Source organism: Anolis sagrei, chromosome 11 (genome assembly GCF_037176765.1).
Source record: "Anolis sagrei isolate rAnoSag1 chromosome 11, rAnoSag1.mat, whole genome shotgun sequence".
Lineage (NCBI taxonomy): Eukaryota > Metazoa > Chordata > Lepidosauria > Squamata > Dactyloidae > Anolis > Anolis sagrei.
The window spans coordinates 16,856,573-16,880,202 of record NC_090031.1 but is presented as its reverse complement, the minus strand read 5'-3'; the positions used below and the strand labels follow the sequence as shown (position 1 = coordinate 16,880,202).

Sequence of the window (23,630 nt, the reverse complement as noted above, 5' to 3'; positions counted from 1 at the left end):
TACCCAAAGAGCAATGCGGACTCAAACAATGATGGATCTCGAGCAAACTTGGCATGAATACTGAATATGCCCAAATGTGGAGTTTGGGGAAAATAGACCTTGGCATTTGGGAGTTGTAGTTACTGGGATTTATAGTTCACTTACAATGAAAGAGCATTTTGAACTCCACCAATGATGGAACTGAACCAAACATGACACACAGAACTCCCATGACCAAAAGAAAATACCGGAAGGGTTTGGAGAACATTGACCTTAAGTTTTGGAGTTGTAGTTCACCTGTACCCAAAGAGCAATGTGGACTCAAACAATGATGGATCTGGACCAAACTTGGCACGGATACTCAATATGCCCAAATGTGGAGTTTGGGGAAAATAGACCTTGGCATTTGGGAGTTGTAGTTGCTGGGATTTATAGTTCACTTACAACGAAAGAGCATTTTGAACTCCACCAATGATGGAACTGAACCAAACATGACACACAGAACTCCCATCACCAACAGAAAATACTGGAAGGGTTTGGAGGACATTGACCTTAAGTTTTGGAATTGTAGTTCACCTGTACCCAAAGAGCAATGTGGACTCAAACAATGATGGATCTCGAGCAAACTTGGCATGAATACTCAATACGCCCAAATGAGGAGTTTGGGGAAAATAAACCTTGGCATTTGGGAGTTGTAGTTGCTGGGATTTATAGTTCACTTACAATGAAAGAGCATTTTGAACTCCACCAATGATGGAACTGAACCAAACATGACACACAGAACTCCCATGACCAACAGAAAATACTGGAAGGGTTTGGAGGACATTGACCTTAAGTTTTGGAGTTGTAGTTCACCTGTACCCAAAGAGCAATGTGGACTCAAACAATGATGGATCTCGATCAAACTTGGCATGAATACTGAATATGCCCAAATGTGGAGTTTGGGGAAAATAGACCTTGGCATTTGGGAGTTGTAGTTGCTGGGATTTATAGTTCACCTACTATCAAAGAGCATTCTGAACCCCACCAATGACAGAATTGGACCAAACTTCTCACACAGAACCCCAGGACCAACAGAAAATACTGTGTTTCCTGATGGTCTTTGGCGACCCCCCTGACACCCTCTCGCGACCCCCCTTAGGGGTCCCGACCCCCAGATTGAGAATCATTGCTCTATGGAGATGGTGTACTTTGGAGAGTGCCAGATCTGCAATGGAAAGCAGAAATCTCAACATTTGGCCTCCTCTTCTCAAGGGAAGAGGAAGGTGTGTGTTTTGAGCAACCGCACAATCCTAGACACACTTGGGAAGTGTCCAACAAGTGATCCAATACAAAAGAGCAATTCCTTGGCCCTGATCTCAATCTCGATGCATATTAGATGTACTCAATGCTGATGATTAAGTCAGAAAGGAGGGAGTTACACTCCTCAAGCATTCAATAAAATACCAACGCCATGCTTTCATGTTTCACGTTTCCGATTTCAACACCTGGTTGTGAAAGCTGGACGGTGAAGAAAGCTGACGAGAAGGGATCCTAAGGATTGACAGATCGCACATTCAGCCCGAAAGAAACCTCAATGACGGAAGTGAGGCTGTCGCACCCGAGGAAGCATCTCGCAATTTCCCTCTTAAGCAGAAAGCGACCCCCAGTTTGGCGAGTTGAGTTCCTCTTCTATCTCGTCTTCCTTTCCCCCGGCCTCCAAAGCAAAAGGCATTTCCACCTACAGACGGCTATCGGAGTTGGAATCAAACCTTCCCAACAGAAACCGGTACGGCAGCTTCGAACAATGCAACCGCAGCAAGCAACCAAGCTGCTTGCTTTACGCTTTTGAGGTCAGAGCGACAACTGGGCCGAGCAACGCCAGAGTCGCAAGTTGGCAAAAAAAGATTCATGAAGGTGAACGTCACTTCACTTAGGCGATCCCTCGTTGTACGAGTTGGATTGTCCTCCAAGATCGGTGACCTGGTGGTGGGCCCGGAGCCCTATTTTTGACCCGCATCTTTTCCCGCAGTGAGGACATCGGTTTCCAGACCAAAGGTGGTCCCGGTTGGAGTTGGCTGGATGCCTTCCTCTTGGCACGTTTCTCTCTTTCACCCTCCATTCGTGCCTCTTCAAATTCTGCAGCACATAGCTGTCTTCATAGACTTGTCAGCAGCCTATGATACTGTGAACCACCGCCTCCTCCTGAGAAAAATGTATAATATCACAAAGGACGACCACCTCACCCACCTCATAGGAAACCTGCTACAAAACAGGAGCTTCTTTGTTGAGTTCCAGGGCCAGAGAAGCAGATGGCGGAAACAGAAGAACGGCCTGCCTCAGGGGAGCGTGCTTGCTCCATCCATGTTCAACATCTACACAAATGACCAGCCACTGCCAGAAGGGACAGAGAGTTTCATCTATGCTGATGATCATGCCATCACCACTCAAGCAGGGAGCTTTGAGATGGTAGAACAGAAGCTCTCCGAAGCTCTAGGTCAGGGGTCCTCAAACTTTTTGAACCGGGGGCCAGTTCACTGTCCCTCAGACTGTTGGAGGGCCGGACTATAGTTTACACGGGAATATTGTGAAACATTTGTTTTATATATTGTGAAACATTTATTTCTAATTACAAATAAATGAAAAATTGGCTTCAAGCGTGTCGTAGCATGGGTAAAAGGTTTACTATAACAGCAGGAACCCATGAATATGTTTGCTGATCAGCCAATTGTCCAAACTTTTTGGCCAATAGTTTGTGGCAGCCACACAGTTTCTGGATGAGAACTACTACTTTCAAAGTAAGGGACGCACAATTAAACAGAAAATAACACTTTCAAACCAGGAACAGATTTCTGTTCTACAATTTAATATTACGTTTATTTATACACCACTTTTTGTCTCCACAAGGAGACTGTGGGCTCTTCCAGACGCCCTATATCTCAGGATCTGATCCCAGGTTTTCTGCTTTAAACTGGATTATATGAGTCTGCACTGCCAAATAATCTGGGATAAACAGAAAACCTAGGATCAGATCCTGGGATATAGGGCCTGTCTGAAAGGGCCCTTCCAAACAGCCATATATCAAGCAGATAATCCACAATATCTGCTTTGAACTGCATTATCAGAGTCCATGTAAGCCAGTTAAGTGTGGATTTTATACAGCTGTGTGGAAGGGGCCAAAACAGCTTACATTTCAATACAATTTTAAATCTACAAATATATGAAACGTTACAATAGAATTAAACATTATTACTATTCTTTAAAGCAGGCATGGGCCAGTTTGGCCCTCCTTGTGTTTTGGACTTCAACTCCCACAATTCCTAACAGCCAGTAGTGGGAGCTGAAGTCCAAAACACAAGGAGGGCCCAAGCCGGCCCATGCCTGCTTTAAACATTCAATGGAAAGCTATCAAATCACATTCACAGCTGAATAGGGAAAAGAGACCCTGACATTTGGGAATTGCAGTTCTGAGGATTTAGAGTTCACCAGCCATCAAAGAGCATTCTGAGCTCCTCCAAAATGGATCTGAACCAAACTTGGCATACAGAACTCCCATGAACAACAGAACATACTGGAGGGGGGGGGAGAGACATAATAATAATAATAATAATAATAATAATTATTATTATTATTATTATTATTATTATTAAACTCAGTTGGAAGGGACCCCCAAAGGTCATTTAGTCCAGCCCCTTCTTTCTGCCAGGCAGGAAGATAGCATTAGTATATTATTATTATTATTATTATTATTATTATTATTATTATTATTAGACTCATACAATTGGAAGGGACCCCCAAAGGTCATCTAGTCCAGCCCCTTCCTTCTGCCAGGCAGGAAGTTAGAATGACTGCAGGAGCAATAACAACAACAACAACAGTCTCCTGAAGTAAACTGAAGGGCATTGGACTTGAGTTTTGGAGTTGTGGTTTACCTACATCCAGAGAGCACTGTGAACTCAAACAATGATGGGTCTTTACCAAATTTGGCACAAAATCCTGATATGCTGCAAATGGAATACTGGCCTTGGTGTGGCCCCTTGGCCCTGCTGCGAGGATGAGGAGGCGGAGCTTAATCTGAATGGAGGGAGGGAGCGGCCAAGTGCCGAAGGAAAGAAGGAAGGAATGGAAAAGCCAGGAAAGGGGAAGGGAGGGGAGGGATCAAGGCCGAAAGAAGGAAGGATGGAAGGAGAGAAGGATATAAGGAAGGAAGGAAAGGGGAAAGAAAGGCAAAAGGAGGGAAGGAAGGGTGAAAGGCAGGCAGGCAGGCAGGCAGGCAAGCAGATCGGGGCCTTCCTGCCCCCACCCCCCAGCCCTCAGATGCTCCATCTCCGTCTCCCGTCCGGGGGCAACAGGAGCAGCAAGAGGAGAGTGGCTGGCTAGGAGCGTGGAGAAAAAGACAGATGTACCTCCCGCTGCCTGCCAACCTTGCAGCCCCAGCCATGGTGCACCACGCCTCATACACCCTGGAGCTCGACAGGTGGAGATGGAGCATCCAGGGGCTGGATGGGGGGCAGGAAGGCCCTATCTGCTTGCCTGCCTTCTCGCTCCCTCCATTCAGACCCGGCACTCACAGTGCCCGCGCCTCCGCCTCCCTCTTCCTTCCCAGCCCCCGAGCGAGCGGGAGAGGAGCAGCAGCCAGGCTGCTATTGCTTCAGCCACCCCTGCCAGGGGCCGGATAAATGCCCCCGGCGGGCCGGATCCGGCCCCCGGGCCGTACTTTGGGGACCCCTGCTCTAGGTGCTCTTACTGCCTATTACAGGGAAAACCAGCTGATCCCTAATCCATCTAAAACGCAGACATGCGCCTTTCATCTTAAGAACAGACAAGCATCCCGAGCTCTGAGGATTACCTGGGAAGGAATCCCACTGGAGCATTGCAACACACCCAAATACCTGGGAGTCACTTTGGACCTACAAGAAGCACTTCCTGAACATCAAGCAAAAAGTGGGTGCTAGAAACAACATCATACGAAAGCTGACTGGCACAACCTGGGGATCACAACCAGACACAGTGAAGACATCTGCCCTTGCACTATGCTACTCTGCTGCTGAGTATGCATGCCCAGTGTGGAACACATCTCTCCACACTAAAACAGTAGATGTGGCTCTTAATGAGACATGCCGCATTATCACGGGGTGTCTGCGCCCTACACCACTGGAGAAATTACACTGCTTAGCCGGTATTGCACCACCTGACATCCGCCGGGAAGTAGCAGCCAATAGTGAAAGGACCAAGGCAGAGACATCTCCAGCTCATCCCCTGTTTGGGTATCAGCCAGCACGTCAACGACTTAAATCAAGACATAGTTTTCTTAGATCTACAGAGACACTTGCTGGAACACCCCAGCAAGCGAGAGTCCAAAAGTGGCAGGCCCAAACCCAGCACCTCAATCCATGGGTGATACCAGATGAGAGACTCCCTTCTGGGCACACAGAAGACTGGGTGACTTGGAAGGCGCTGAACAGACTGCGCTCTGGTACCACGAGATGCAGAGCCAATCTTAAGAAATGGGGCTACAGGGTGGAATCCTCGGCATGTGAGTGTGGAGAGGAACAAACCACTGACCACCTGCTGCAATGCCACCTGAGCCCTGCCACATGCGGCAACACCAGAGGCACTCCAAGTGGCCAGATACTGGTCAAAGGACATTTAATCAACTACCAAGTTTGCAAAATCTGTGTGTTTTTTTCTTTTCTTTTTAATCTGTGTGTTTGTTTTGCTCTGTTAGAATTGTAATACAATGGTATGGTTGCTGATGACACGATAAATAAATAAAGCACTGCTGGTCACAGCTGACCTCCAGTTAGAGCGCTCAAGGGCCAGGTCTTCCCAGTTCTCAGTGTCTATGTCACAGATTGAGCCCATCTTTAAATCTCTCTTCCTGTTCCATTTTCCGTTCTTGAGTTCGGAGTAGAGCAACTGCTTTGGGAGACGGTGATCGGGCATTCGGACAACGTGGCCGGTCCAGCAGAGTTGATGGTGGAGGAGCATCGCTTCAGTGCCGGTGGTCCTTGCTTCTTCCAGCATGCTGACATTTGTCCGCTTGTCTTCCCAAGAGATTTGCAGGATTTTTCGGAGGCAACGCTGATGGAATCGTTCCAGGAGTTGAGTGTGACATCTGTAGACAGTCCACATCTCGCAGGCGTAGAGCAGGATTGGGAGAACAGTGGCATTATAAACAGACCTTGACACTTGGGAGTTGTAGTTGCTGGGATTTATAGTTCACCTACACTCAAAGAGCATTCTGAACCCCACCAAAAATAGAATTGAGCCAAACTTCCCACACAGAGACACTGGTGAAGTTTGGGGAAAATAGGCCTTGACATTTGGGAGTTGTAGTTGTGAGGATTTATAGTTTACCTACAATCAAAGAGCATTCTGAACTCCACCAACAATGGAATTGAACCAAACTTGGCTCACAGGCCTCCCACGACCAACAGAAAATATTGGAAGGGTTTGGTGGGCACTGACCTATAGTTTTAGAGTTGTAGTTCATCTACATCTCGAGTGCACTGTGGACTCAAACAATGGATCTGGACCAAACTCGGCATGGATATCCAATATGCCCAAATGTGAACACTGGTGGAGTTTGGGGAAAATAGACCTTGACGTCTGGGATTTATAGTTTACCTACAATCAAAGAGCATTCTGAACTCCACCAACGATGGAATTAAACCAATCCCACGACCAACAGAAAATACTGGAAGGGTTTGGTGGGCATTGAGCTTGAGTTTAGGAGTTGTAGTTCATCTGCATCCAGAGAGCATTGTGGACTCAAACAATGATGGATCTGGACCAAACTTGGCATGGATACCCAATATGCCCAAATATGAACACTGGTGGGGTTTGGGGAATTGTAGTTGCTGGGATTTATAGTTCACCTATACACAAAGAGCATTTTGAACCCCACCAACGATAGAATTGGGCCAAACTTCCCACACAGAACCCACATAATCAACAGAAAATATTGAGTTGATGGTCTTGGGCGACCCCTCTGACACCCCCTCGTAACCCCCCCCCCCAAGGGTCCCGAACCACAGGTCTTACAGAGACAAGTTATGGACTCATATGCCAAGACATTTCATAGACAGGGCATTATTATTATAACTACATATTATTGTTATTACTATTATTATTATTATTATTATTATTATTATTATTATTATTATTATTTCATTCACTTATACCCCGCCCTTCTCACCCCGGGGGGGACTCAGGGCGGCTTACAGGGGAGGGCACAATTAGATGCCCGAACACATAACAAGTAATCCGAAAAATAACAATTCAACACTTAAATTAAAAACATCAGTACATAATAAAATCCTAAAACCTAAAACAATCTCATGTCAGAGTCCATATATCAGAGTCCATAAGTCCGTTCTACTCCGTTTGTCTTTGTCTATTCCCAGGTCCTTGAGTTAATTATCAGAGTGACCAAAAGCTTGGTCCCACATCCAGGTTTTTAGTTTTTTCCTAAATGCTAGGAGGGAGGTCGCCGATCTAATCTCCCCGGGGAGTGAGTTCCACAGGCGGGGGGCCGCCACTGAGAAGGCCCTGCTCCTCGTCCCCGCCAGCCTCGCTTGAGAGATTGGCGGGGTCGAGAGCAGGGCCTCCCCAGAAGATCTTAAACTTCGAGGTGGGATGTAGAGGGAGATCCGTTCAGACAAATACACTGGGCCAGAACCGATTCCTGTTTTGACCATGTTTCCATATTAAACTTGGGACTTCTGAAGACCGACCATCCCAAACCATCCCAAAGCTGGCTCCCATTGTACTCCATCTGTGACATTATTATTATTATTATTATTATTATTATTATTATTATTATGACAAATGTGTGTGTGTTTGGGGCAGGGATTCGAATGCTTCCATACCTTTTCTCAATGCCTCTGCAATCATTCTATTTTCAGCTGCTATTAAGTCCACCCTGCTTTCAAGCCTCTTTCACAACAGTGTAGTTCAATTACGGTGTCCACACCTGTTTAATCACATTGCCAACAGAAGGCGTCAATCTCTTCCCTCTGTTCCTGCTCAGGAACCGCCTTTCCTTGGATTTCGAAACCTTTGCAATCGGATGCATTACAAATAGGATAGCAAATAGAGGGGAATGGTGTCCAGTATCTATTGCACTTTAACCAAATGCAGCAATTGAGTAGCCTTGCAGCTACAAAGTCAATCAGTGAGGGTCTCTGCATAGAGGCAAATGGAGTCAGTGTATATATACTGACACCTGTGGAATAGTGTCCAGTGTGGAAAAAGGACCCTCATCTGCTTGGAGCAAGTGTGAGTGTTGCAATTAGCAAGGTTGAATAGCATTGAGTAGCCATGAAATGCAAAGTCAAACAGTGAGGGTGACTGCATAGAGGCAAGTGGAGTCAGTGTATATATTGACATCAGTGTCCAGGGTGGGAGAAAGAACTCTGGTCTGCTTGGAGCAAGTGTGAGTGTTGCAATTAGCAAGCTTGAATAGCATTGAAGCTGCAAAGTCAATCAGTGAGGGTGTTTGCATAGAGGTAGTGAAGCAAGTTGAGAGTATATATCCTTGTGGAATAATGTCCAGGGTGGGAGAAAGAAACCTTGTCTGTTGGAAGCAAGTGTGGTTGTTACTATTAGCACGCTGGATTAGCACTGAGTAGCCTTGCAGTTGCAAAGTCAATCAGTGAGGGCATCTTCACAGAGGTAGTGAAGCAAGTGGAGTGTATATATCCCTATGGAATTATGTCCAGGATAGGAGAAAGGACCCTTGTTTGTTGGAAGCGAGTGTGGATGTTACAATTAGCACACTTGATTAGCACCGATCAAAGTCAATCAATGAGGGCATCTGCACAGAGGTAGTGAAGCAAGTGAAGTGTATATATCCCTATGGAATGATGTCCATGGTGGGAGAAAGGACCCTTGTCTGTTGGAAGCAAATGTGGATGTTGCAATTAGCAAGCTTGATTACCACTGATTAACCATGTAGTTTGCAAAGTCAATCAGTGAGGGCATTTGTACAGAGGTAGTGAAGCAAGTGGAGAGTATATATCACTATGGAATGATGTCCAGGGTGGGAGAAAGGACCCTTGTCTGTTGGAAGCAAGTGTGGATGTTGCAATTAGCAAACTTGATTACCACTAAGTAGCCATGTAGTTTGCAAAGTCAATCAGTGAGGGTATCTTTATAGAGGTAGTGAAGCAAGAAGAGTGTATATATCCCTATGGAATTATGTCCAGGGTGGGAGAAAGAACCCTTGCCTGTTGGAAGCGAGTGTGAATGTTGCAATTAATGCACTTTATTAGCATTGAGTAGCCTTGCAGTTGCAAAGTCAATCAGTGAGGGTATCTGCAGAGAGGTAGCCTGACCCCTGTTGCCTGGAGACACCCTCTACTTGGGAGGTGTTAACTGGCACTTGGTTGTTTGCTGTCTGGTGTTCCCTTGTTTCCAAGTGGTGTTCCTTATTTACTGTCTTGATTTTGGTTTGTTTTTTTAAATAGTGGTAACCAAATTTTGTTCATTTTCATGGTTTTCTCCTTTTTGTTGAAATTGCCGACGTGCTTGTGGATTTCAATGTCTTCTCAGTGTATGCTGGATCACTCTTGACAACCATCATGTCAGACTACATGAATTCTGGTTACCAGAATTTTTAAAAAAACCAAACACAGTAAATAAAAAACACCACTCAAACAGAGGATGCCTCCGGGCAACAACACTGATTGACTTTGCAAACTACAAAGTTACTCAATACCAATTAAGCTTGCTAATTGAAACATCCACACTTGCTTCAGACAGGCAAGGGTTCTTTCTCTCACCCTGGAGATAATTCTATAGGGATACATACACTCCACTTGCTTGACTACGTCTATGCAAATACCCTAACTGATTGACTTTGCAGCTGCAAGACTACTTGCTAATTGTAACATCCACACTTGCTTCAAACAGGCAAGGTTCTTTCTTTCATCCTGGACATTATTCCACAGATAGATATACCCTCCACTTGCTTCACTACCTCTATGCAGAGACCCTCTCTGATTGACTTTGCAGCTGTAAGGCTACTCAATGATAATCAAGTTTGCTAATTGCAACATTCACACTTGCTTCAAACAGGAAGGGTTCTTTCTCTCACCCTGGACATTATTCCACATTTCTCTCACCCTGGACATTATTCATACACTCCACTTGCTTCACTACCTCTTTGCAGAGACCCTCACTGATTGACTTTGCAGTTTCATGGCTACTCAATGCTATTTAATCTTGCTAATTTCAACGTTCACCTACCCTGGACATTATTCCACAGGGATATATACACTCCACTTGCTTCACTACCTCTATGCAGAAACCCTCACTGATTGACTTTGCAGCTGCAAGACTACTCAATGCTATTTAAACTTGCTAATTGCAACATTCACACTTGCTTCCAACAGGCAAGAGTTCTTTCTCTCACCCTGGACATCATTCTATAGGGATATATACACTCCACTTGCTTGACTACGTCTATGCAAATACCCTAACTGATTGACTTTGCAGCTGCAAGACTACTCAATGCTATTTAAGCTTGTTAACTGCAACATCCACACTTGCTTCAGACAGGCAAGGGTTCTTTCTCTCAACCTGGGCATCATTCCATAGGGATAGATACACTCCACTTGCTTGACTTCCTGTATGCAGAAACCCTCACTGATTGACTTTGCAAACTACATGGCCACTTAGTGGCAATGAAGTTTGCTAACTGCAACATTCACATGTGCTTCAAAGAGACAAAGGTTCCTTCTCCACAAGTATATATACACTCCACTTTCCTCACCTTCAATAGATCTCTGAAGATTAAATTAGCCACTGATGCAAGTGAAATGTCAGGAGAGCATGCTACTGGATCATGGCTACACAGCCTGAAAAACTCAAAGCAATCTAGTGATTCCAGCCGCGAAAGGCTTCGACAACACAGAGCACAAGAGCATCCTTTCTTCCAACAACAGTGCCCAGAATGCTGACCAGGGGATGCTGGGAGCTATAGTCCTGAAAATAAATATTTCCAATCCTTTTCCTGCAATGGCCCTATGGATTCACTGCTGCTCTCATTGGCCAGGGATGATGGGAGATGTAGTTTGCCAACCGAAACAGGCAGAAGGACACTCGCCTGGCACCGACTACTCTGTTTTTCTCTGTTGATAGACACTCTGCTTGAAAAGCCATGCAGAGATGGGCTTATTTATCTTTCTCTCGCATGCCTTTATATTGCAGTTGCAATGTGAACCCAACTTTCTGGAGCCAAACGCACACTGTGTTCTTGCCAAGGAGCGATAATGCTTCGTCGGCCTGAAAACGTTGCACATTTCCCCAGAAACCCCATCGGAGCCAGGTAGGTGAAAGGTGTGGGGCACCTTGAGCATCAGGCACAAGCCTTCCCTCCTGCCCTAGAACAAAGGGAGTGTTTACACTGTTGAATTAATGCAGTTTGACACCGCTTTAACTGTCATGGCTCAATGGATCCTGGGAATTGCAGTCTATGGAGGTCCCAGCACTTTTGGAGCACAGAAAGCATGAGAACCTTGCAAAACTACAACTCCCAGGATTTATTATTGTTATTACTACTACTACTACTACTACTACTATCATGCCCTGAAACTCCATTTGTACTTAAAGTTTGTTATGTTGGGCCAGTTTGCTCTAGATGCATTATTGGAGGGGTTCGGTATGCTCTCTGGCTGTAGGACAAACTACAACTCCCACTATGGTGAGTCAGTCCCCTCCAACACGTTCAGTTAGTCATGGAGGTTCTGTGTGCCTTATGCACTGTGGACAATTTTGTAATTGTACACAATGCATAAGGTTGTGGGTGAACTACAACTCCCATCATGCCAGGTAAACCCTGAGAAACTCCATCGGTACTTCAAGTTTGTTATTATGTTGGGCAACTTAGCTCTGGATGCATCATTGGTGGGGTTCAGTGTGCTCTCTGCATGTAGGTAAACTACAACTCCCACCATGGTGAGCCAGTCCCCTCAAACCCCTCCAGTAGGTTGAGTTAGTCAAGGGGGTTCTGTGTGCCAAGCTTGATCCAGGTCCATCATCGCTGGAGATCATAGTTTCTCTGACTGTAAGGCAAACTACAACTCCCACTATAGAGTGTCAGTCCCCTCCAACCCATCCAGTAGGTTGAGTTAATCAAGGGGGTTCTGTGTACCAAGTTTGGTCCAGGTCCATCACTGGTGGAGGTCACAGTTTCTCTGGTTGTAGGTGAACTACAACTTCCAAAAAGGAAGGTCAGTTCCCCCCAAACCCTTCCAGTAATCAATCACATTTCAGCATATCAGGTCTTTGGGTCAAGTTTGGTTCAGATCCATCGTTGTTTGGGTTCACACTCCTCTTTTGATGTAGGTGAACTACAACTCCCCCAAATCAATGTGAATTTTCCCCAAAGACATCCAGTATTTTTTGCATGTAATGGGAGCTCTATGTGTCAAGTGTGGTCCAATTTCCTCTTTGGTGGAGTTCAGAGTGCTCATTGATTGCAGGTGAACTATACATCCCAGAACGTACAACTCCAAAATGTCCAGGCCAATTTCCCTCAAAACCCACCAATATTCAAATTTGGACATATCATTATACATGCCAAGTTTGGTCCAGAGCCATCATTGTTTGGATTCATAGTGTGCTCTGCATGTAGGTGAACTACAACTCCTATAAATCCCTCCAAAGACCTCGAGTATGTTTTGTTGGTCATGAGGGTTCCATGTGCCAAGTTAGTTCCAGGTCCATAGTTGGTGGAGTATAGAATGCAGTTTTTAGATTGCAGGTGAACTATACATCCCAGGACCTACAACTCTTATAGATCGTGGTGAATTCTCCCCAAACCTCTCTAGTATGTTCAGTTGCTGATTAGTTCTGCTCTGTTTGCTGTGTGCCACAGAAAAGAATAGGAAAGGGTTAAGGGGGAGGCAGTGGGCGGAGCCATGCAAATTCCACTCCAATGGAGAGAGTCAGAAACACTGGGATGTCTGTGGTAGAGGAAAAACAGGAAGTCTAGGAAATACTTCGATAAATATTTTACATTAATATTTACTGAAAAACCGCGAAACAGCGAGTCCGTGAAAAGTGAAAAAACCACAAAGTAGCGATGGACCATAATAATAATAATAATAATAATAATACAGGATGCTTGTTAGGGATTCCTCATCTTTGGAAGAGGAGGGGAAGTAGGGAAGTGCTCAGAAATTGGAGGGAGAAGAAGAATCAGACAAGGAGTGTTTGAAAGTACCCACATTTCTAGAGAGATGAAAAGAGACAGAGCACAGACGGCATTCAGCTAGTATAGCTGCTAAAAACGCTGAACTTATTGGGAGACACCCTAGCACCTCCCGTGTGGGGAATACGGGACTATAAATCAGAGGCAGGAACAGTCAGTTTTCGCTGGTAACAACGACCCAGATACTGATGTTTTCTCGCCAATTGAATCTGCTTTGTGTCTGCTGCTAAGGACTTAGTAATAATTTTTTTTTTTGTCGTGTCAGGAGTGTCCTGTTGTGAGAGAATTGGCCGTCTGCAAGGACGTTGCCCAGGGGACGCCCGGATGATTTTGATGTTTTATCATTCTTGTGGGAGGCTTCTCTCATGTCCCCACATGAGGAGCTGGAGCTGATAAAGGGAGCTCATCTGCCTCTCCCTGGATTCGAACCTGCGACCTGTCGGTCTTCAGTCCTGCCGGCACAAGGTTTTAACCCAGGAGTGTCCTGTTGTGAGAGAATTGGCCATCTGCAAGGAAGTTGCCCAGGGGACACCCAGATGATTTTGATGTTTTATCATTCTTGTGGGAGGCTTCTCTCATGTCCCCACATGAGGAGCTGGAGCTGATAAAGGGAGCTCATCTGCCTCTCCCTGGATTCGAACCTGCGACCTGTCGGTCTTCAGTCCTGCCGGCACAGGGCTTTAACCCACTGCGCCACCGAGAATAATACAGGATGCTTGTTAGGGATTCCTCATCTTCGGAAGAGGAAGGGGAGCAGGGAAGTGCTCAGGAATTGGAGGGAGAAGAAGAATCAGACAAGGAGTGTTTGAAAGTGCCCACATTTCTAGAGAGAAGAAAAGAGACAGAGCACAGATAGCATTCTGCTAGTATAGCTGCTAAAAACGCTGAACTAATTGGGAGACACCCTAACACCTCCTGTGTACTGAATTGAGGGCTATAAATTAGAGGCAGGAGCGTTAACAACGACCCAGATACTGATGTTTTCCCGCCAATGGAATCTGCTTTGTGTCTGATGCTAAGGACTTAGTTCGTTGCCCGCTGTCTGATGGAAGACTGGTGTTTCTTTTGGGACTCCATAAGAGACTTTGATTTGTGTCTGGATTAAGACTTCCTTGTTTTCTTTTGCACTTTTCAATTGCATTTGCTTATCCTTTGTGTTTGCTGAGGTAAAGCATTTTTCTTTGACGTACAACATTGTCTAAAGGCTGTATTTGGAAGGAAACTCAGGACAATGCTGGGATTTGTAGTCCAAAACCATCAAGAGGGCTGCATTCTTCCCATCCCAAAACTATGTCAAAGCTGACATGTCTTTCTGAGTCCGTAATCACAATTAAAAGGCTACGAGGCATAAACGGCTTTCGACCTGTCATTAAGTGCTGCGTTACGGATTTGTAATAGAGTCTATTATGACTCTATTGCTGTCTGTCACTTTGACATTCTTTTATGAGACACGCCCTATAATAATAATAATAACTTTGGTCCTACCGGCTGTTAGGAATTGTGAGAGTTGAAGTCCAAAACACCTGGAGGGCCAGAGTTTGCCCTTGCCTTGTCTACCCTAACCATCTAATGCAGGTCCATAGAACGGCACCGTAGCCACCTCCAATGGGCCAACGTTCAAAATATAATATTTCCATGTGTTATAATAACGTTCGTGGCGCAGTGGGTTAAAGCGCTTAGCTGCTGAGCTTGTTGACCGAAAGGTCGCGGGTTCGAATCCGGGGAGCAGCATGAGCTTCTGCTGTCAGCCCCAGCTTCTGCCAACCTAGCAGTTCAAAAACATGCGAATGTGAGTAGATCAATAGGTACCGCTCCGGCGGGAAGGTAAGGGTGCTCCATGCAGTCATGTCGGCCACATGACCTTGGAGGTGTCTACGGACAATGCTGGCTCTTCGGCTTAGAAATGGAGATGAGCACCAACCCCCAGAGTTGGACACGACTGGACTTAATGTCAGGGGGAAACCTTTACCTTTACCTAATAACGTTCTAATATTATCAAGCAATAAGTAGAATAACCCTCAGCAGGCCTCTGGTTATCCATGTGTTGAAAATAATATTAGTATTTATTAAAATAATATTATAGTAATAATTTTATTGATTAGCCCTTAGGCCATATCAAATAATGTAATAACAATAGTATCAACCAATCAATAGAAAAATATAAACAGGCCTCTTTATTCATGTGTAATAATAATAATAATAATAATAATAATAATTCAACTAGCCACCAGTTATCCATGTGTTAATAACAACAACAATAATACTATATCAACCAATAAACAGAATAAACATAAACAGGCCTTTGGTTATCCATGTATTAATAATAATAATAATAAATAAATAAATAAATAAAAATGCAGATGGACAATTCTCTCACACCAGAAGCGGCTTGCAGTTTCTCAACTCGCTCCTGACATGACAATAATAATAATAATAATAACAACAACAACAATAATAAATCAACCAATAAATAGAATGAACTGGCCTCCAGTTATCCATGTGTCAACAACAACAACAACAACAGTATATCAACCAATAAACAGAATAAACATAAACAGGCCTTTGGTTATCCATGTATTAATGATAATAATAATAATAACTATAATAATAAATCAACCAATAAATAGAATAAATGTAAACAGGACTCTGCTTATCCATGTGTTGAAAATAATGTTGTTGTTGTTGTTATTATTATTATTATTATTATTATTATTATTATTATTATCAACCAATAAATAGAATAAATATAAACAAGCCCCTGGTTATCCATGTGTTAATAATAATAATAATAATAATAATAATAATAATAATAATATATCAATCAGTAAATAGAATAAACAAAAACAAGCTTTTAGTTTCCATGTGCTGAAAATAATATGTATATTAATAATAATAATAATAATAATAATAATAATATATCAACTAAGAAATAGAATAAATATAACCAGGCCTCTGGTGATCCATGTGTTGAAAATAATATTTTGATTTATAATAATTATAATAATTATTATAATATCAACCAATAAATAGAATAAACATAAACAGGCCTCTGGTTATCCATGTATTCAATATTTATTTATTTACAGCTTTTATATTCCGCCGGATGGAGGGGACTCAGGGCGGATAGTTGTAGTAATAGTAACAATAATAATAATAATAATAATAATCTAATATCAACCAATCAAATAAAAATAAATAGGATCCATGTGTTGAAAATAATGTTTAGATTTATAATAATAATAATAATAATAATAATAATATCAACCAGTAAATAGAATAAACATAAACAGGTCTCTGGTTATCCATGTATTAAATAGTTGTAATAATAATAATAATAATAATAATAATCTAATATCAACCAATCAAACAAAAATAAATAGGATCCATGTGTTGAAAATAGTATTTAGATTTATAATAATAATAATATCAACCAATAAATAGAATAAACATAAACAGGCCTCTGGTTATCCATGTATTAAATAATTGTAGTAATAATAATAATAATAATAATAATAATCTAATATCAACCAATCAAATAAACATAAATACACTCAACACCAATGATCTATTCTATTGATTCTATTGATTCTATTGATTCTATGATCTCCAGGTGCATCTGCACTGGAGAATTGATGCGGTTTGGTACCACTTGATCTGTAGTTTGGTGAGGCCTTTGCAAAACTACACCTCCCAGGATCCCACTGAGTAGTGGCAGTGAAATTGAGCAGTGGTAGTTTGCATTGGCAGATAGATAGATAGATAGATAGATAGATAGATAGAAAGAGAGGGGGTGGGCATTGATTTATATATATATAGCATTGAGCAGGGGCAATTAAATCGGTACCAATCCGCGTTAATTCTTCAGTGTGGACGCACCATTCCCAATACAAGAGGAAAAGGTCATAAATGTCAACCCCCCCCCCCCATCCCATCCCCCAATATCATTTTGGGTCTTTGGCAGAAACCCCCTTCCCAGAGCTTAACCCGGTTTGGTCCCGCAGCGTCCACACGGGCACTCACCTCCTGGCTTGGCTTGCTTGCTTGCTTGCTTCCCAGGAGGAGATCCAGGTGCTGTGCTTTGTCTTGGGCTGGATCCGGGATTGAATCAAGACAGCAATAAATGGGTAACTGAAGGCAGGGCTGGCTGGATCTCCTGATTGGGAGGCTCCTCCTTGCTTTGGGAGGCCTTCCTCCTCCTCCTCCTCTCCCTCCTCTTCCTCAAAAAAGGTCGCAAAAAAGATTGCGATGCGGAGCAGCCAGAGTGATGCTGATGATGCGGCGCGGCCCGCAATACTGCCACTGGCCGGAAGGTGGCGCGCCAGAGAAAGACAGAGAATGAGACGCCAGCAACACAAAGCACGCCGGGAACTGTAGTCTTTTCCCCCCTTTTGCTCAAATGACCAGCCACTGCCAGAAGGGACAGAGAGTTTCATCTATGCTGATGATCGTGCCATTACTGCTCAAGCAGGGAGCTTTGAGATGGTAGAACAGAAGCTTTCCAAAGCTCTAGGTGCTCTTACTGCCTATTACAGGGAAAACCAGCTGATCCCCAACCCATCTAAAACACAGACATGTGCCTTTCATCTCAAGAACAGAGAAGCATCCCGAGCTCTAGGAAGCAATCCCACTGGAGCATTGCAGCGCACCCAAATACCTGGGAGTCACTCTGGACCGTGCTCTGACCTACAAGAAGCACTGCCTGAACATCAAGCAAAAAGTGGGCGCTAGAAACAATATCATACGAAAGCTGACTGGCACAACCTGGGGATCACAACCAGATACAGTGAAGACATCTGCCCTTGCCCTATGCTACTCTGCTGCTGAGTATGCATGCCCAGTGTGGAACACATCTCACCACACTAAAACAGTGGATGTGGCTCTGAATGAGACATGACACATTATCACGGGGTGTCTGCACCCTACACCACTGGAGAAATTACACTGTCTACATTGCACCACCTGACATCTGCCGGGAAGTGGCAGCCAATAGTGAAAGGATCAAGGCAGAGACAACTCCAGCTTATCCCCTGTTTGGGTATCAGCCAGCACGTCAACGACTTAAATCCAGACATAGTTTTCTAAGATCTACAGAGACACTCACTGGAACACCTCAGCAAACAAGAGTCCAAAAGTGGCAGGCTCAAACCCAGAACCTCAACCAACGGCTGATACCAGATGAGAGACTCCCCCCTGGGCACACAGAAAACTGGGCGACTTGGAAGGCGCTGAATAGACTGCGCTCTGGCACCACGAGATGCAGAAATGGGGCCACAAAGTGCAATCCTCGACATGCGAGTGCGGAGAGGAGCAAACCACTGACCACCTGCTGCAATGCAACCTGAGCCCTGCCACATGCACAAGGGATGACCTTCTTGCAGCAACACCAGAAGCACTCCAAGTGGCCAGATACTGGTCAAAGGACATTTAATCAACTACCAAACTCACACATGTTTGTTTGCTTTGTTTTGTTAGAAATGTAATATAATTGACTGGCTGCCCTGACACGAGAAATAAATAAACCCCTTTTGCTCCACCACAACCATCCACCCAATATGCTGATGACAAAGTCGTCTATGCGCATTCAGAAGCCACTCTAAACACCTTTGCAGAAGCATACGAGAAGCTCGGAGTCTCATTGAACATCGAGAAAACCTCTTCCAGAAAAAGGCACCAGCCAATCCCTCTCCAATGCCAGAGATACAGCTTAACAGTGAAAATATGGACCATTTCCGCTCCCTTGGCAGCCACCTCTCCACAAAACTCAACATTGACACTGAAACCAAACACCACCTGAGCTCTGCGAGTGCAGCTTTTTTTCAGCAGGCACCAGCCAATAACCATGCAATGCCAAAAATACAGCTTAATGGTGTCACATTAGAAAATGTTGATTATTTCCGCTCCCTTGGCAGCCACCTCTCCACAAAAGTCAACATTGACACTGAAATACAACACCGCCTGAGCTCTGCGAGTGCAGCTTTTTCCAGCAGGCATCAGCCAATCCCCATGCAACGCCAGAAATACAGCTTAATGGAGCCACATTAGGAAAATTGGACTATTTCCACTCCCTTTGCAGCCATCTCTCCACAAAAGTCAACATTGACACTGAAATACAACACTGCCTGAGCTCTGCGAGTGCAGCTTTTTTTTCCAGCAGGCACCAACCAATCCCTCTGCAATGCCAGAAATACAGATTAATGGTATCACATTAGAAAAAGTTGACCATTTCCACTCCCTTGGCAGCCATCTCTCCACAAAAGTCAACATTGACACTGAAACACAACACTGCCTGAGCTCTGCGAGTGCAGCATTCTTGCGAATAAAGCGCAGAGTGTTTGAGGACTGGCACATCCATAGGGTTACCAAGGTGCTTGTTTATAAAGCCACTGTCCTCCCAACCCTGCTGTACGCCTGCGAAACATGGACTGTCTACAGACGTCATACGCAACTCCTGGAACGATTCCATCAGCGCTGCCTCCAAAAAATCCTGCAGATCTCTTGGGAAGACAGGCGGGGAAATGTCAGCGTTCTGGAAGAAGCAAAGACCATATCCATTGACGCAATTGTCCTCCGCCATCAACTCCGCTGGACTGGCCATGTTGTCTGAATACTCTGAGGATACCATTAGCCTCAGATGCAGGCGAAACATCAGGAGAGAATACTGCTAGACCATGGTCCCCCAGTCTGAAAAACTCACAGCAACCCAATCAAGTGCCAGTTCACACCTCCCAAGTACAGGGAGCTTCCAGGCAACAACAATCATGCTACCTCTATGCAGATACCCTCACTGATTGACTTTGCAAACTTCATGTCTACTTAATGCTTGCTAATGGCAACATTCGCACTTACTCTAAATAGACAAGGGTTCTTTCTCAAACCCTGGACATCATTCCACAAGTATATATACACCCCCACTTGCTTCTGCCGATACCCTCACTGATTGACTTTGTAGCTGTAAGGCTACTTGATGGTAATCAAGCTTGCTAATTGCAACATTCACACTCACTTCCAACAGACTAGGGTCTTTCCCCAACCCTGGATATCATTCCACAGGAATATCTGCACTCGACTTTATGCAACTACCCTCACTGATTGACTTTGCAAACTTCATGGCTACCCAATGCTAATCAAGCTTGCTAACATTCACACTTGCTTCAAGTAGACAAGAGTTCCACAGGTATATGTGCACTCTCCAACAGACCTTTGAAGATGCCATTAGCCTCAGATGCAGGCGAAACATCAGGAGAGAATGCTGCTAGACCATAGTCCCCCAGTTTGAAAAACTCACAGCAGCCCAATCAAGTGCCAGTTCACACCTCCTAAGTACAGGGAGCCATCAGGCAACAACAGTCATGCTACCTTTATACAGACACCCTCACTAATTGACTTTGCAAACTTCATGTCTACTTCATGCTTGCTAATGGCAACATTTGCACTTACACCAAATAGACAAGGGTTCTTTCTCCAACCCTGGACATTATTCCACAAGTATATATACACCCCCACTTGCTTCTGCAGATACCCTCACTGATTGACTTTGTAGCTGTAAGGCTACTTGATGGTAATCAAGCTTGCTAATTGCAACATTCACACTTGCTTCCAACAGACCAGGGTTCTTTTTCCCACCCTAGTCATTATTCCACAGGTATATATGCACTCCACTTGCCTCTATGCAAATACCCTCACTGATTGGCTTTGTACCTGTAAGGCTACTCAATGCTAATCAAGCTTGCTAATTGCAATATTCACACTTGCTTCCAACAGACCAGGGTTCTTTTTCCCACCCTAGTCATTATTCCACAGGTATATATGCACTCCAGATGCCTCTATGCAAATACCCTCACTGATTGACTTTGCAAACTTCATGGCTACCCAATGCTAATTAAGCTTGCTAATTGCAACATTTACATTGGCTTCAAGTAGCCTAGAGTTCCTCAGGTATATGTGCACTCTACAACAGACCTTTGAGGGTGCCATTAGCCACAGATGCAGGCGAAACGTCAGGAGAGACTGATACTGGAACATGGCCACACAGCCCAAAAAATTCACACCAGCCCAGTAGTCTTTTCCCCATTTGCTGCTGCACAATGAATGCTGCTTGAATGAGGGAGCATTAGTCCTGCACTGCAAGAGCTGGCCTGTAGGGGGCGCGCCAGGGTAATAATAATAAATAATCCCGCAAAGCATGCTGGGAAGTGTAGTCTGATCCTTTTGTTGCCCTCCACGTGGTTGAGTCCAAGAGAAAGGACGAAGGGGATTGTTGGGTTTTGGGAGGGGGGATCTCCTTTAACCAGTTTCCCCAATTGGAAGAGAGTGGATCCCAGTTACACTGTGGAATTGATACAATTTATCTTTTATTATATATATATGTGTGTGTATAAATTTATATATATATATATATATATATATATATATATATATATATATATATATTCCAGCAATCCTACACACACAGACATATATATATAATTTATAGTATCTATCTATCTATCTATCTATCTATATATATATTTGTTATTAATGTATATAATATGTTATTGTATAAGTGTATATATATTGTGTGTATGCATATTAATTATATAATACATTATTGTCTAAGTTAAATAGATAAATATAAATATAATTTATATTTTATATAATATACAATAATATATTATATAATTTATATATAAATAGTGTGTATGTATACATATTAATTATATAATACGTTATTGTCTAAGTTTATTATATATATATATATGTAATGTACAATTCATATTATATATAATATACAATAATATATACAATATATATACTGTGTGTGTATATATATATATTGTGTATATGTAATTTATACTGTGTATATATAATTTATATTTATATATAATCATGTATGTATAGATTTATATGTGTTTGTGTATATATATATATATCTACATATATGAATATATATAGATAATAATTATGCACACACACCTATACATATATATACACTCACAATATACAAGATATTACATTACATTATTAATATTACATTCAATATACCAGCACTATTATTGGATAATATGTTTATATATATATTCATCTATATTTGTTATTAATGTATATAATATCTTATTCTATAAGTTAATAATAACATATGGTATGTATATGTGAATATAGTGTGTGTATGTATACTTTATATATTGTCATGTATGTATATATTTATATACATAAATACATAATACTATATACATAAATACTTAATACTATAATGTAATACAATAATGTGTATTATATTATAGATTTATAGGTGTATTATATGTGTGTATATATATAGATAGATATTATACACACACACATATACAAGATATTATAATATACAAGATATTATATTACATTAATATTACATTCAATATACCAGCACTATTATTGGATAATATGTGTGTATATTTTATATTATATATATATATATATATATATTCACATATACATACAATATATGTTATTACTAACTTATAGAATAACAGATTATATACATTAATAACACACACACACACATATATATTATTGTATAATTGTTATTGTATAAGTGTATATATATTGTGTGTGTACATATTAATTATATAATACATTATTGTCTAAGTTTATAATTATATAAATATATAATTTATATTTTATATAATATACAATAATATATTATATAATTTATATATAAATAGTATGTGTGTATATATATATATTAATTATATAATACGTTATTGACTAAGCTTATATATATAAATATGTAATATACAATTTATATATAATATACAAAAATATATACAATATATATATTGTGTATATGTAATTTATACATATACACAATATATTATGTTATTAATATATTAATATTAATATAATTAATATGTTATGTGTGTTATTAATGTATATAATCTGTTATTCTATAAGTTAGTAATAACACATATTGTATGTATATGTGAATAGATAGTGTTTATGTATACGTATTATATAATACATTATTGTATAAGTTTATAATATATTATATAATAATATATATACTGTATGCATATATTTTTGTGTATATATATAATTTATATTTATATATTATCATGTATATATAGATTTATATGTATATATATGTGTATATATTGTGATAATTATACACACACACATATATATATACACATACATACACAATATGCAATATATTATATCACATTATTAATATTACATACAATATACCAGCACTATTATTGGATAATATGTATATATATAAATAGATAATTTTAAATACATAATCTATAGTGGATATAATATCCTAGTGAGTCACCCAAATGGAGAGAGAGAGGAAAGAAGGAAAGAAAAAGAGTTTGAAAAGCAAATCCAGAAGTAAAGGAAGAGCAACTGGTGCAAAAGCAGGAAGAGGAGGAGGGAGGAGGGAGGAGGGAGGTCACAGGCAAGGGCTGGAGCGCGGCGCCTGGCTTACCCGGCA

At 42.0% G+C, this 23,630-nt stretch overlaps 1 protein-coding gene across 2 annotated transcripts in view; it reads right to left on the bottom strand.

Moving 5' to 3' along the window:
- Window positions 1-17,492, bottom strand: part of SLC27A4 (solute carrier family 27 member 4) — a 55,566-nt gene extending 38,074 nt beyond the window's left edge. Inside the window, exon 1 of one of the 2 annotated variants that reach the window (XM_067471961.1) lies at window positions 17,201-17,492. The gene's annotated coding sequence lies outside the window, so the exon portion shown is untranslated. The remainder of the gene's footprint in view (window positions 1-17,200) is intronic. The other variant, XM_067471962.1, reaches the window with a different exon arrangement.
- Window positions 17,493-23,630: the final 6,138 nt, after the last annotated feature.